The following is a 15,981-nucleotide window of genomic DNA, read 5'->3' on the forward strand; positions in this document are numbered from 1 at the left end:
GGGCAAGCGCCCAAAAAGAAAAAAAGGAAAAAAAGGGGAAAAAAAAAAAATCTCCAAAAAAAGAAAAAAAAAAAAAAAAGAAGTTCTGAAAGGAAGCTCGACCAGGAAAACTAAAGACACATACAGAAATAAGAGAACAAAAGGCCACCAAGAAAATGACCAATTTAATGCTAAGGACAAGAAATAATCAATACTAACCTTGAATGCTGACTTCTAGGATTTAATAGGAAAGATTGGACCACAGTAACACTGCATATTCAACAGAAGAGAGTTTGAAAATAAGACTGAAATCATGAAATAGAATTTTATGACTTTTGAGTAAAACATTACTGATTTTTTTTACTATGCTTTGTTTTCCCAATTTAAACATTTTACTTTCTTTTGAGTTGTTGATAGGTTCAGCAATTTGTTAAAATATTTTTCTTGTTTATTTCTTTAAATGGAAACAAACTTTTCTTCCTTCTTGACTCTTCTGGAATTGGAAATATTTTGGAGTATTCTTATTTTGTGGCAGAAGGTTTATTTGCCTAAGTTCAGTAATGCTTGTTGCATTGAATCAGAAATTGGAAATACTCATTATTAGACTGGGGATGTCATACCTGAAGATTAATCAGAAAACTACGGAACTAAGGTGGACCTCAATTAAGCTAACAGAAACTCTTAGAAAGATGGCCTGGCACCATAAATAGTTCTACCTGGCAGAGAGAATTAAAGAAGATATATGAAAGAATCATAAAATAGCTTGGACTTTTCCAGTCTAGCATTATAATCAGTAGAGATTGCAAAAGAGAAAACACATCAGAGGATTATCTTGAGAAAGACTTTGAAGGAAGAAAAAGAGACTGATCTTTGCTAGCAGATGGTATATCACAGAATACTTTGTAGGCAGGGCTGAATTAGGAAGGTTTATGTGTGACTAGTGTGCTGGGCATTTGTTTTTCAACAATTTGAGTAGTTGATATGTAAATATTTTCTCAAAAATGTTTAAAACCATACTGTCTGTTGCTATAGAGTCACAACAAAATTATACAAAATTATCAAAAATATTTTTTGAACATTATCTTTAAAATTCAATATTTTGAAAGTTTGAAAGTTGTTTATTAAGAATTATGGAGTATGAGCAAAAAATTTTTGGTACGTCACGTAAATGTGAAAGTACAAAAAAAATAAATAAATGGAAAAAAGAAAAAAAAAGAAATGCTGACATCTGAATATTGCTTAATATGAGCCATCATTGAATATAAACTTCAGTCAAAGAGCCAAACAATTTATTGGAATTACTTTCTACTTTTACTTTCTAAGATAGTTTCAGTGCTTTGCGAATCTTTAGCAGACACTGATACTATTGAAAGCATATAAAATTATATTTGCTTTTGTTTTCATGCTCTAATCTCTGATCATTATTCAGATATAAGCACTATAAAGTCCTAAAATATTTTCGTATAAACATTCTAGACCCAGATTTGACTTGAACGATATGTCATGAGCCATGTTATTATTTAATTCTAGGTATAAATCTAGTTTTCAAAACAAAGTATGTCTTTTGGAAAGTGACTTAATCAAGCAAGAAAGTTAGAAATTTCAAAGAAGAGAATAGTCTCATTGGACAAGAAAGCTAATGGTGCTTTCCTGGCAAGAAAACTTGATGAGGCCGGCTGCTACTAGGACTCTAGCTACTCTGAATATGTCCGTCCACATGGCCTCAGTTTAAGCAATGGAATTATAATCATTGACTTTCACTTTAGATACATTGGAAGGCTATGGGTTCAACTGTTCTAATGTAGCAAAATGAGAAACTAGATATTAAATTTAGACTTTAGCTACTTGGTCCCTGGGCTGAAAAAGAAACATATTTAGTTAGTTAGTTAGTTAGTTAGTTAGTTAGTTAGTTAGTTAGTTAGTTTAGTGATACTAAGTCCCAGAGTTTCAATTCCTGTCTTTAACTGAGAATTTAATATTTCAGGCTTGTCATTTCTTTTCTTTTAGGCAGTTCAGTGCTATCAAAACAGCAACTTTGACCTGTTATCTTTGAATTCTCATGCTCTACATAGTGCTGTACATGGTGCTAGAAATGTCAAGCAGTCAATGGACACTTTATCCAAGTTTATATGGATTATAAATGAACCATATCATCATTGTGTACTGCGGAGTGCCATGTTTTATACCTGAATAGAAAATAGTATTTTCGCAATCTTTATTTTCACTTTACTCTCTTAACCAAGTCTTAGATCGCTTATTTCCGAGTGTCACTGAGGCATGATGCTGTTTGATTCTACATATGAATTCGAATAGTGCTTAAAAGAAAATGTTTCTTTTGCAAACTAATATCACCACCATGTGAGATTTCAAACAAGGGAACAGCTCATCAGGCAAGTGTGCCTAAAACCCACCTTTGGTATCTACCTAGGTATTAGTAATATATTTTGGTTTAGACCACAAAAATTATATCTACCTAACATGAGCAGAAAATTGATTTAGAGGAAGGTAATTTGAGAGCTCATGTAATCTATAAAGGATTTGAGAACTAGATTCAGAAAACAGCAAGCAGAAGAGACAAGTCTCAAGAAAGCAATGTAAGTCCTGTTAGAATAGTATTACCACTGCTAGTAGCTGTTGTTACTGCTGGACATGCAGCTTCATTTCCACTGATTCCATTGAAATTTAAGCCACTGTGAATAATTTCTCAACTGACACTGCCTTTGCATCATTACTTAGAAATGGTACATCTTAGACAGAAATATACAGTTAGCTGAGCCTAGGACATGTGCCAATACTCTAGATAAAAGTAGTAGGGTGATCCAGTTAGCTTCTGTCTTAAGAAACTGGATCTCCTTTGTACCCAGCACACATAATGATGAATTGGGGTAAACTTCCTAACAATTTTATAATACCATAATAATCCATTTTTTGTTTGAAAATTTCAGTTCTCAAATATTTTATCTTAAAAAGTACACTTTTTAAAAATGATTTTACGATAAAAATATTTTTCATAATTAAAATAAAAGGAAATAACATTCTTATTACTGTAAATTGTCACTAGTTCAAGTGGGCAATGTAATGAAAGTACTTAGCTGAACAAATGGAATTGATAATATTCAATAAAATAAATGCACATTAATCCATTGTACTTTATTCTGTTTATTGGATTTTACACATCTGGGAAATAGAATGAGGGAGGAAAAGCAGAGACATATGGTGAGTACAGTTGACAGTAAGACATTCTTTGTTTATTTCAAGAAACACGAACCAGGATGGGGCAGGGTATTGACCCAGTGTAGAAAATTGAGTATGGAGGTATAGAAATACTAATAGGGCATTAATTGTGTTGTAGTACATAAAGTTTTCTCTTATGTGATTGTGTGTGTGTGTGTGTCTATGTGTGTACATGTGTACTCCAAATTATATATCTAAATGGGTAGCAAAAAATATATTGAAAAATAAGCATATAAATTTAAATATGTCATTTATTTTAAATCTTAAGAGATTTTTTTTCATTAAACTGGGTTATTTTAGAAAAGCTTTTTGGAGTCAGCAGGTGGTGTAGTGGTTAAGGTGCTGGACTAATATATGACCAATTGAAGTTGGAGTCTAGGACACATCTGGAAACACACACCAGGCGTTCATGGGCATGTGTCCAAAATCCAAGGAGAATAGGGGAGAAGGGATTGTGACATAGCCATTCCCCTTGAGGGAGTGATCTCTCACTTTCCTTCTCACTATCTCTGTCACTCCTGCAAGCACACGCACCCTATGGAAAAAATAAATAAATAAATAAATAAAATTACAAACTAAGGCCTTTAACAGCTAATGAATCAAGATATTTCACTGAAAAGCAAAGGTAACATTAGGACCCCTAGCTGGAAAAATTGGAAAAGAAAGGAGTTAACATGAATATCTAAGGTTAATGATGTTCTTACGTACTCAGTAGTTTTAATTTATGAATATACAGCCCCAATTCACAAAATTCTTGAGATATTTTTCTTACTCTTCTACTGTGTGGCCTTGGTTTAATTGGCTTATACTAGTTTTAAAATGCAAAACTATATAAAATATTTTTGAAAGGATAAAAACAAGGAAAGCAACACCATAATTGAAATTCAACCCAACACACTATGATAGCATGAGCATTAAATCTATGGTAAGAAAATATTAACACATTGTAAATAGTTTAGATTAAATTACAGGTGAAACATAGCTACTTGATAGCAAATAGCTATACCAGTCATAAACGGGGCTTGTTTCTGTAGTATAAATTTTTCAAATGATGGTTATATTAAAGTAAATGCATAATTTTCTAGGAATAAACTGTTTTGTTGACGATATAGCAAATAATGTTGGTTATTTAAACTATAAACATGTTTGCTCATAGTTTCACATAATTTTATTGTCTTTACTTCTTGAACTCATATACACTATGTCATTTCTAAAAAAGAGATACTTAGAATTTCACTATAATAGTGTCCGAATTGCAACTGTCAGAAATAATGTCCACTCTCATAATGACTTAGAGCATTGCATTGCTCAATTTGTACATGTATTTTTCATTAACTTTACTAATATTCACTCACCTTTATTGTAATGATGCCATATATTGTTCTTATCCATTGCCACCAATGAAACAATGCTATATATCAAATTATGCCTTAAAGGTTACTTTATTATTACCAACACAAATATTTGCTTAGAATTGTAAATTTCAGTATAAGATGCAAGGTAAGGTCTAGACAATGTATAAATTAGGGAAAGCCCTTGTGCATGTTTTCCTCCCACCAAGAATTCAGGCAGTGTGTTGTTTCTTGAATATATGAAACCATATCTTGACTTTTGAAGGTTACTCTGCTTATTATTTTGAGCCAAGATGCTCATCATTGATGAGCATCAGAATCTGGGGGAAAATGCTCAGAGTCCAGCCTCTTGTCTGACATTATTGGCAAATAGTCATTATTCAGTGTGTGCTTTAAACATCTTCAGTGATAGATAACTAGTCTCTCAATTAAAATATCATTTCAGCAAAAGATTTTATATCAAACTAAGATATCAACTTCCTTATAAATTATTTTCGCAGTGTTATTTGTGGCAAAAATGTGCTTTTTTTCTCATTTATATAGTATCTAAGTATTTGAAGGAAGTTATATATCTCCCTGAGAAAACAGCTTCAGTTTCTTTTACCATTCCTATATAATGTGGTTTGCAACCCTATACCATTCCATTCTAATAATCCTTCCCTGAATCTTCTCTGGAACATCAAAGTTCACCTTAAAATGTTGAATGTATCTGGACCAGCAGGTGGTGTAGTGGTTAAGGCACTGGAAACTACCACGTGACTGACTGTGGTTTGGGTCCTGCCTTGGTGACTTGCTTTCTCATTTTCCTTCTCTCTCTCCAGTCAAATTAAAATAAATGATTCTTTAAAAAAATGTTGAGTATAGAACTGAATGCAATTCTGCAGATATGCTTTTGATGGGAATATAAATTTCAATCTGAGTTCCTTAAATTTGTCTTCTGGAATTAGTTGAAACAAAAACTGCCTTTAGTGTGTTCATATTACCGTGGAAAAAGTAAAGTTTATTAATCTACTGTAATTTGTATTATTAAACAACCAAGAGTGTACTGAGGATCTTTTATGTGTTCAATATTACTGGGTACTACAAGGGATAAGTAAGTAATAATGATACATAGTGTTTCTTATGTGCCAGCACTTTTGGTTGGCTTTTTAGACAGTGAGATGTTAATCACCAAATCACACTTAAGTATGTTTTCGCTATTTTTTAAGGTGAAGAAATTGAGATTCAGAAATGTTAAATAATCTACCTAAGGTTATGGACATAAAGTGAAACTTGTCTCACTCCAAAGTTATGTTCTTTCTACTACTTAGCATGATTATTATATAAGATAATGAAATAGGTCATTGAAAAAGTCATGACATATTTCTCTTTGTTTTTTCTGGGCAAAAATGTGTCATGACATTTCTGATGACCTAGTATGTGAATAGACAATTAATCCCAAACTTTGGTACAATCTGTATGTACTATAGAAGAAGAAGATGAAGGAGAATCAATGAAGTCAGGGAAGGCTTTTTATTTTATTATTAGTTAGTTAGTTAGTTCGTTTTTTTAGAGGTTTTTGCTATAGGGCATATGTGCTAGTCAGAAGGACAGAGATACAGAAAGCGAGAAATCACCTCCCAGGCAGGATGGTCACATCGCAATCCCTTCTCCTCCATTCTCCTTTCAGGATCTTGGACACGCATGCACATGCGCCCGGTGTGAGTTTAAATTACCGAGTCTCGAACAGCGGTCAACTACATGGGAGTCCAGCGACATGGCCATTACACTAACTGCTGGTCCCATGAGGGAAGGCTTTTTAGAAGTGAAAGTACTTGAGTTAGATTTTGAAGAATAACTTAACTGAGAAAATAAACTGAAATATTTCATGCAGTAAAAATTAATGATTTCATGAAGCTAAGTATGATCATTTTGGTATTAATTTCCTATGTTTGACTTCACTAGTTAACTATTTTGTCCCCTCAGCTCCCAGCCAGATAGTTCCCATCTCATACTAAAATGGTTTCTTAGCCTGATTAAAATAGAAGTGAAATATATCATACTAAATTAAACAGTTCTCAAATTTCATGGTGGCAAAAAATATAATGGGGTCTCATTTCAGAAGAAATAGTTGCTAAAAAGGTGAAGTTGTAGACTCTACTATGGAATTTTATTTTGGAGGAAGGAGAAGTAGAATTTATAAAACATTGATGAATATACATTTTTTATAAAGTTTAATGCATATATATTTCATAATGAATATATATTTTAATAATATACGTGTGTGTGTGTGTGTGTGTGTGTGTGTGTGTATTTGCTATAGGGCACGTATGAACTTGCTGGAGAGAGATCTGGAGAGAGAGAGAGAGTGATGGAAAGTGAGAAATCACCCCCTGGGGAGAATCCACACCACAATCTCTTCTCAGGATTTTGGGCACACACAGGCTTGGCATGATTTTCAAAGCTATTGGATCCAGTTCTCGAACTGCACAGTCAGCCATGTGGAATCCAGATGCCTCAACTTCCACACCATCTACTGTTCCTCATAATGAGTATTTTAATCCAAGAATGAATTATGATGGGAGAAGAAAGTCCATTTTTCTCAGATAAATCTATCCTTTCTGAATCTGACTTAACAACAGTATTAATAAAATTCTATAAATTGAATCTCCTGATTGGCTTACTTTGACACATTTTGAAAATAAAAATGGTAACTTTCAGAGAAAGTATCTTAAACACAGTAGTGGCCAAAAATATTGCTTGAATGATAATGGTCTTCATTTTCATTATTTTTAAATTTTATCTCTCAAAATCTTCATCACAAAACTAAGTCAAGGTTGCTAGTCAAAACTGGCACAGTGACTACTAATTTATGAAATGATTTTAAACGATCCAAGTCTAAAATTAGACACTCTTGAATACAAACATTTTCACAGTTCTGTCTTTTTTTCATAATAACCAGTCATTTTATATTCAGAACGTTTAAAATGGAAGAAACATAATTCAAAATTTTTTTCAACTGTTGATTTTTTTTCACATTTAGGATAATTCAGATGATGTTTTTTAATTCTAAGTGTACTATAATTTCAGAAATGTGTTTTATAAACTCAACTCCTAGTTATATTCTTTAGTATCGGAAAGGATTGAAAAAAAAAAAAAAAAAGAATAGAGAGGCAAATAAAATAAAGTTTTCCCTTCTGGCAAGGAATCAAATTGTCAGGTTTCCAATTTTGAAGTTGACTTTGGTGATAAAAAAATATGTTGTTAATGAAACCTTTGAAGATAATTCAGTACAAAAAAGTGATTTATGGTCTTTTAATATGATGCCAAATTTTATTCTTTTTGTTGGTGTTTCATAAAAAATATATTCCCTTAAATAAACCCCACAGGCAATAGCTATGAAGGTCTATATTTTAAAAAATTGTGAAAAGAAGAAGAAACCAAGAGAAAGTTTTATTAAATAGCTTGCCAAGACATTTCCCTTGGCAATTTGGGGATGCCAAAGACAAATAGAACTTAGACATAAATCTCCAATGAAAGGTTATCATATCTCCCATTCCAAAAGTTCACTGCTAGAATTCTTATGAGGCTATTCTTTCATTTATAACTTACTAGCTCAGTAATAATAATAATGCTGAGCTTGTGGTTTGAATGATGCATTTCTTTTGTATTGTAACTAAAAGTCAAATGGAACATAAACATATATATTATGGGGAAGGGGTAGGAGGGGACCAGGAAAAAGGCATTTAACAGACACCAGAATGCAGGTTGACAAGGCAAATGGGTTGCGGAATGGCATACCACAACTGAGTGAAACCAGACATTGCCAGTCTTATAAGGTTAATGGAACACATTATAATGTGGTGTTTTAATTGAAAATGATGAATATGGTATTATCCTTAATTTGATTATTGTACACTGCATGCATGTTTGAAAATCTGCATTATATCCCAGAAATAAATACAATTAAATGTAAGTAAGAAATTACAAAATAAAACAAAAAACTTTATATATATGTGTATATATGTGTGTGTGTATATATACATATATTTTATATATACACACATGTATATATATAAAATATCAATGTAAAGTTGAAATATAGCTATGTTAATTGCTGTTGAATTGAAAAATGTTTTCTTTGTCAAATTTGTAACTAACTCTACCTAGGCAGCTAACCGTTTTTTAAAATGAAAATTTCTTCAACTTTTTGCTTAATCACCTCTTGCTCATTATGCAAGTCTTAGCTTAAATGTCATTTCCACTGACAAGCCTTCCATGACAGCAAAACTTATTTGGGTGTCACATAATATTCTCTAATATCACTTTATATTGGGTCATCAGGAAAATCATGACACATTTTTGCATAGAAAAACATAGAAAAATATGTCATGATTTTCCTGATGACCTAATACTTTATCTTCTTGGAACGTGCATAACTTTATAAAAACTAATTGTCTCTTTTTAAAATATTTTTCCTCTGGTTAGTCAGCCATGGTTTGTACACTTCTTTTTACCTAGTACTTAGGACAATAGTTGTCTCATAGTAGTCATACAGTATTTGCTGAATAAAGATTGAAGACACTTCATTTGACTGTTGTGTTTTTACCAACAGAACATCCCATTTCTATCTTAGCTTAAAAAATGGAATTTTCCCCTTTTAAACAGTCTTTTCCCCACTTCATGGCACAATTAAAAGCAGAAGGGACCTTGAATACTTAGAAAGTTATATGATACTTTCAGCTTTGATCTGGGTACCCCAAGATTTAAGATACTATAACTGATATGCCAGCAGTGATATTCATTGAGATTTAACTAAGAAGGCTTTAAACCTCTAAATCTTTACAGTGAAGAAATCCAAAAATATTCCCAATATTTCTGCCAATGTGTGATGGATTTACTTTTTCAAACTGGTCTCAAATTCTGAATGCATTTTTTTTATAGTAGACTAATTAAAAACAAATAGAGAGACAAGAAAAGAGAATTTATGTTACAAAGCTCCAAAAACACATTCCCTACTCTTTATCCACCGGAACCAGCAGTTAGCATAATGGCTATGTCGTTGGACTGACTGTGTGGCTTACTCACGCCGGGCGCATGTGTGTGCGTGCCCAAGATCTCAAGAGGAGAATGGAGGAGAAGGGATTGCGGCGTGACCATTCCCCCTAGGGGGTGATTTCTCGCTTTCTGTCTCTCTCTGTCTGTCTGGTAAGCGCACACGCCCTATAGCGAAAACCTCTCCAAAAGAAAAAAAAAAAAAAAAGAAGAGTACCTCCTGCATATTAGTTTCAAACTGAATTAACTTATTACCTTCTACTTAGAATTAGGATGATCTACTCTCAGTTGGCCTATGACTGGTTTCCTGGGATGCAGGATCTTCAGTGCTAAACTGTAGCAGCCAGGGAAAAGAACAGGCGGCTACCCTTGTTGGAGTAAATTATGGCAAACCAGGGTTCCCACTGAACACTAAAAAGCTAGATAATTTACAGAAACCACTTATTTCAAGACAGCTGAGATCTGCTATGGTGACAAAAAAAAAAGGAAGGACTAAGACCCTAGGGGAAAATCTTATAGGTGAGTTGATCTTTGGAGCTGATTTAACCATGAAGATATCTGCTAATTCTAGGTAAAGGAAAGAGACTGAGACTCTAGATTGCTATAGCAGAGCTTCAGATGGAGACATAGGACTTTCAATTACAAGGTCAGTTTTTCCTTCAGAATTTTTGGGTCAATGTGAAAAGACCCTGAAAAATATTGATATAATTTTGGGAACCAGCAGTTGGCATAATGGCTATGTCGCTGGACTCCCACGTAGTCGACCGTGGGTCGTGTCCCGGACCCGGTGGCTTAAAACTCACGCCGGGCGCGTGTGCGTGCATGCCCAAGATCCCGAGAGGAGAATGGAGGAGAAGGGATTGCGGCGTGACCATCCCCCCTGGGGGGTGATTTCTAGCTTTCTGTCTCTATGTCTCTCTCTGTCTGTCTGGCGAGCACACGCGCCCTATAGCGAAAACCTCTCAAAAAAAGAAAAATATATATATATTGATAGAATTTTTAGAATTCTCATGTGTAAAAAATTATCATTCAGTACACGCCAAAGGGCCACAAGGGAACATATTAATGTCCCAGTTAAAACGCTCTTAGCAGGGCAAGGGGGAAACAAGAGTCCATTAGAAATATAATTCAGTCTTGATTCAGCAGTCACTGATTAAATTAAAGCAATCAACCATTACCCAATCTGCGTAGTCGGAAAATGATGCTTTCATGGAGAAGATCTTTTTCTTTTTTCAGAGAAAGCACCATTATTTGATCAAAACTTATTGGGCATGCCAAAAGACCGAACTATGCAAACAAAAACCAAGAGAAGAAACGAGTAACAAACAGATAATCCAAATATTGGAATTAGCTGACAGTTACTTTCAAATAATTTATATGTGTAAGAAAAGAGAAAGGGATGAGCTAGGTAGATAAAATATTAAGAATTTAATCAAATAGGAATCCTTAAAGAAAAAATAATGTGTGGGCATGCAAGGAAAATAAAATTATTTGAAATGTAGAACCCATTAGATGTTTAAGAGCAGATGAAACAGAACTGAAGACAAACTCAGTGAACTAAGTGACAAGTGAACAGAAATGTCCAAACTGAAGGACACAGAAAAAATACAATGAAGTAAATTTTAAAAAGTTAAGAAATATATCAAAAGTCCAGGAATAGTAATATGTAATTGGACTCTTAGAAGATATAAAATGGGGCAGAAGCAATATTTGAAAAAAATAGTGGCCAAGAATCTCCAGAACAAGAATGTTTTCTTTTACTTCTAACCTCTGCTTTTCTTTCAAATTACCTTCCTGCAGCCAGTACATGGTCCTTTTTAAGGACTCTGCACTTATTTTCATAAGCATTTATCCTGGACTCTTCTGCTAATCAATGAACAAACAGTAAATAGTTCAGATGAACCAGTATGTCAGTCCTTGAATCTAGACGAAGGTGAGGCCTCTGTTGCTTAGAAATGTGTTTTAGAGGCTGGTAGGTGGCCTGGCAGCTAAGGTGCTGGACTCCCACATGGTAGACCTTGTTTGACTCCCAGACCCAGTGGCTTGAAACTCATGCTGCGGGTGAGTGAGTGCAAACCCAAGATCCCAGGAGGAGAAGGGATTGCAGTATGACCATCCCCCCTTAAGGGGTGACTTTTTGCTTTTTGACTCTGTCTCTTTGGTGAGTGCACATGTCCTATACCAAAATCTCAAAAATAAAAAGAGAAAGAAGAAAGAAATTGTGCTTTAGAAAGAAATTGTGCTTTAGAGAGGTCATGCAGTGGTGTAATACTTGAGGCGTTGGACTCTCACATGGAGGACCACAGTTCCAGTCCTGGACCTGGCAGTTTCAAACTCACACCAGGCATGTGTGCCTATCTGCCCAAAATCCTGAGGGGAGAATGGAGGAGAAGGATTGCTGGATGGCCATCCCCTCAGAAGGGTGATTTCTCACATTCTCTCTCACTGTCTCTGTCTCTCTCTAGTGAGAACATGAGACATAAGGCAAAAACCTCCAAAAAGAAAAAAAGAGAAAAAAAAAAAGCCACAGGGAGCCTTGGCTTATCTGTTTCCTCTGGCCTTGCACTTATCAGCTTCCTCTGAGAGACAGTGGTCATGCAACATTCTCCCCCTCAGGCATCAGCCCTCTCTGCTTCAGAGATTTTCCCCATAGGGCCCACAGACACTTGGGCAGCAGAAGAACCTAGTCCCTCTGATGCTTCTTTAGGCTGGGAGACCCAGGTCCAAACGTTTGAATATGCTGCCAAAAGAGTGCTCTCAACCACACTACTCTTTTAAGCCCCCAAACGTCCAAGTGTTAATTTTTTTTTTTTGGAGAGGTTTTTGTTATAGGGCGTATGTACTCACCAGAGAGACTGAGAGACAGAAAATGAGAAATCACTCCCCCGCCCCACGCAGGGGCGATGGCCATGCCACAATCCCTTCTCCTCCATTCTCCTCTCAGGATCTTGGGCACGCATGCACACGTGCCCAGCGTGTGATTAAGCCACCAGGTCTGGGACTGAAACCACGGCCAGCTACATGAGAGTCCAGTGATATGGCCATTATGCCAACTGCTGGTTCTAAATTATTGATATTAGACCTCTCTTTTCACTCTCCTTTACTCCCAGACTGGCCCTGATTTATTTGGGTTTATGCCACAGTCTTGAAATATATAATCTCAAATGCCATAATTCCAAATGTTGGATCTCAAAAGATCAAAATCTCCAACTCCTAAAATACACAAAATCACAATCCAAAAAGATTAAAATCCTGAATGTTGAAATCCGATATCTTAAATCCTGAAAACTGCAATTCCCATTGAAAATAGAAAACAATATAAGAGGGTTTGAAAGTCAGAAAGTCGATTTCTGGAGAAGGAATTTTGCAGTCATTGGAGTACATGCTAGAGAGAGACAGAAAGGAGAGGAGAGAGTAGAGAGTAAAAGCTCACCCCACTTGGGTATGGTTACACTGGAATGCATTCTGTTTCATTTCTCCATTCTGTCTGAATTTAGGGCATATACGCTGAAGTTTCTGGTGTGTTTTTCAAGCTGCTAAGGCCAGGACTCAAAACATATGATCAGTCATGTATGATTTGACTTCTTTAACTGCTAGGCCACAGGGCCACACCTCCCACTGTTTTAAAATGCCAACATTAATTTTTATAATTCACTTTGTTACATATTCCTTCTTTGCATTGTTTCCAATACTTAGAGATATAATTTGTATAAAATCTTTTTTCTTTTTTTTTTTTAGAAATGACACTCTACACATATTAAAATATATTTCATGAACATGAAATCTAATTTATTTTTCTTTAGATTTTATTTTTTGTTTTGAAAGAGCATGTTTTATTTGGAAGCAGAATGTTGTTCACTGACCAGCAGACAAAGGCTGCCCTTTGGGCATCCTCCATGTTGCACTCCAGAAGAGACACAGGAGTTTTGAGTAAAAATCAATCGGAATATGGATTTCTCTGGGCACTTTCCCAACCTTGTTCCACGCTGGGGTCAGGAATACTGCCAACCACTTTCCTGAGGGCGATGGTGGTTCATTAGAAATAGAGCTCCCTCAGGAGTGCACCTTCTTGTTTTTATAAAGAATATTTTCTTTTGCTTGTAAAAAGACTTTACCCATCATGAAATACTTCTCAGACCAATCTAGTTGAGAATACTATACATAGTGATTGACTGTTTAAAAAAATAATTGGAATAATAATAAACAATGATTGAGAAAAAACAATGAAAAGATATTGAATGATGAAGTGGGGAGATTAATGTCTCTGTATTGACTGACATGCATGGCATTCCCTTTTGAAAAAGCAATGTAATACACTGTAAAGTTAAAAAAAAACAAAAAAACCTAAACAAATCTTAATCTTATAACAGTTGACCTCCTATCAAATGTTATACTTATATATTCCTAAACCAAAGTTTGTTTAAGTTTAAACTAAAGCTTTCTAGTTACTGAATAAATTACTGAGGATCTTAATTAAGGAAACCAAAAAATAAATAAAAATTAAAACTCTATGCAAATGTAAAAAAAAGAATATTTTCTTTAGATTTGTTTGAAGTCTTCATTTTTTTTTCATTCTGCATTCTCTCAAGGCCGTAAGACCAGCTTCTGTACAAATTGCCTTGATGTCAGCACCAGACAGGTCATTTTTAGCCATAGCAGGTCGTCCAGTGTTACGTCATAGCCCAGCATCATCCTGCTTGTGTGAATCTGAAATACACGCTTCTTGGTCTTTTCTTCAGACAGAGGGAACTCAATATTCCTGTCAATGAGTCCTGGTCTGATAACTGCAGGATCCAACGTCTCTATGCAGTTTGTGGCCATAATAACTTTCACATTTCCCCTTGAATAAAATCCATCCTGCTGGTTCAAATTCCAAAATTGTTTGCTGAATTTCTCTTTTACCACCAGAGTCTGAGTCATATCTTTTTGTCTCAATGGCATTGATTTCATCAATAAACACAATGGATGATGCATGTTCTTCAACAGCTCAAAACAACTCCTGTACAAGTTTGGTAATTGTTTGGTGCTTCTGAATAAGTTCAGAGCCAACAACTCTCAAAAAAGTCTCTGAAGTTTGGTTTGCAATTGCTTTGAATAACAAGATTTTACCTGTGTCAGATGGACCATAGAAAATGACCCCTTTAGGGGGCTTTATACCTGTCTCTTCATAATATTAAGGATGAGTGAAAGAAAGCTCTACAGATTCTTTGATCTCCTGGATTTGGTTGTCCAACCCCCCCAATATCAGCACAGGTCTGAGGGACCTTTTCCAGTTTCATCAATGTGATCAAGAGATCTGTGTCATCCATCAGCACCCGTATCACTGCATACACCTTGTGGTGAGCAGGACCAAGCAGCCCTGTTCCAACATATCCTTGTCTACAAATGAAAGAATGTGACATAGCATTCTGAGACCGCAGATGTAGACATGATGGCATGATTGTCATCAATGAGCTCTTCCAAGGTTCCTACTGACATCAGGTTCCCCTTTAGATCATCCACCTATGATCTTTCCTCCTTTTGCTTTTCTTCTAATGGTTTAATGTGTTCTGATTTCTAATGAATTCTTCTATGAAAATGTAGTCTTCAATTCTCTCTAATTTCAATCATTTTAACCAGCACTATGTGTGAGGTGTCACCAGTGGCAGTTTGCTGGCAGCATATGATCCTTTAGTTTTCTTCTTTTTCCCCACTCTAGTTGGGACAGGAGGTTCATACTCCTTTTCCTTGTCCTTGTTATCCTTCTTGCCACCTCTGGGAACATCATTGCCACTCTGACTTTGACTCATCTTACTTCAGAGTTCTTTAGATTCTTGACATAGGTTGCATGCACTTTCTGGAGAGAGAGAAGTAGAGACAGAGGGAAAGTGAGAAATCACCCCCAGGTAGGATGGCCATGACCCAATTCCTTCTCCTACCTTTTCCACTCAGGATTTTGGGCATGCACACATGCATATGCACCAGGCATGTTTTTCAAGTCAGGAAGTCTAGGTCCCAAACTATGCAGTTGGCCATGTGGGATCTAGTGTCTTAACCACCATGCTACCTGCTGGCCCCAGTTGCATAAGCCTTTTAAGAGTTCTAATTTACTGTATGCATTTTTGTTCAATTTTACTCTGCAAAATGTGTTATTAAAATGTTGACCTGTGTAAGCAGTGTGCCTATAAATACAAACTTTGAAACTTCCTCAATAAGCTGAGATCTTCATTTTGTTCACCTGCATTTGTGAAATTGGGTGACTGAATATGTGGTGACCCATCTTGGTTTTTGATCTATCTCCTCAAAAGACTTAGTTTGTCCAATAGGGTATTTTGCTTGACAGCAATTACAAAGTCGAGTGCACACTTTTACCACCCATAGTGATATGCGTATGTAGATGCCT

At 35.3% G+C, this 15,981-nt stretch overlaps 1 pseudogene; it reads right to left on the reverse strand.

Moving 5' to 3' along the window:
• Window positions 1–15,388, reverse strand: part of LOC102493809 (26S proteasome regulatory subunit 4 pseudogene) — a 41,987-nt pseudogene extending 26,599 nt beyond the window's left edge.
• Between the last annotated feature and the right edge of the window lie 593 nt (window positions 15,389–15,981).

Source organism: Tupaia chinensis, unplaced genomic scaffold (genome assembly GCF_000334495.1).
Source record: "Tupaia chinensis unplaced genomic scaffold, TupChi_1.0 Scaffold144426_1, whole genome shotgun sequence".
Taxonomy (NCBI): domain Eukaryota; kingdom Metazoa; phylum Chordata; class Mammalia; order Scandentia; family Tupaiidae; genus Tupaia; species Tupaia belangeri.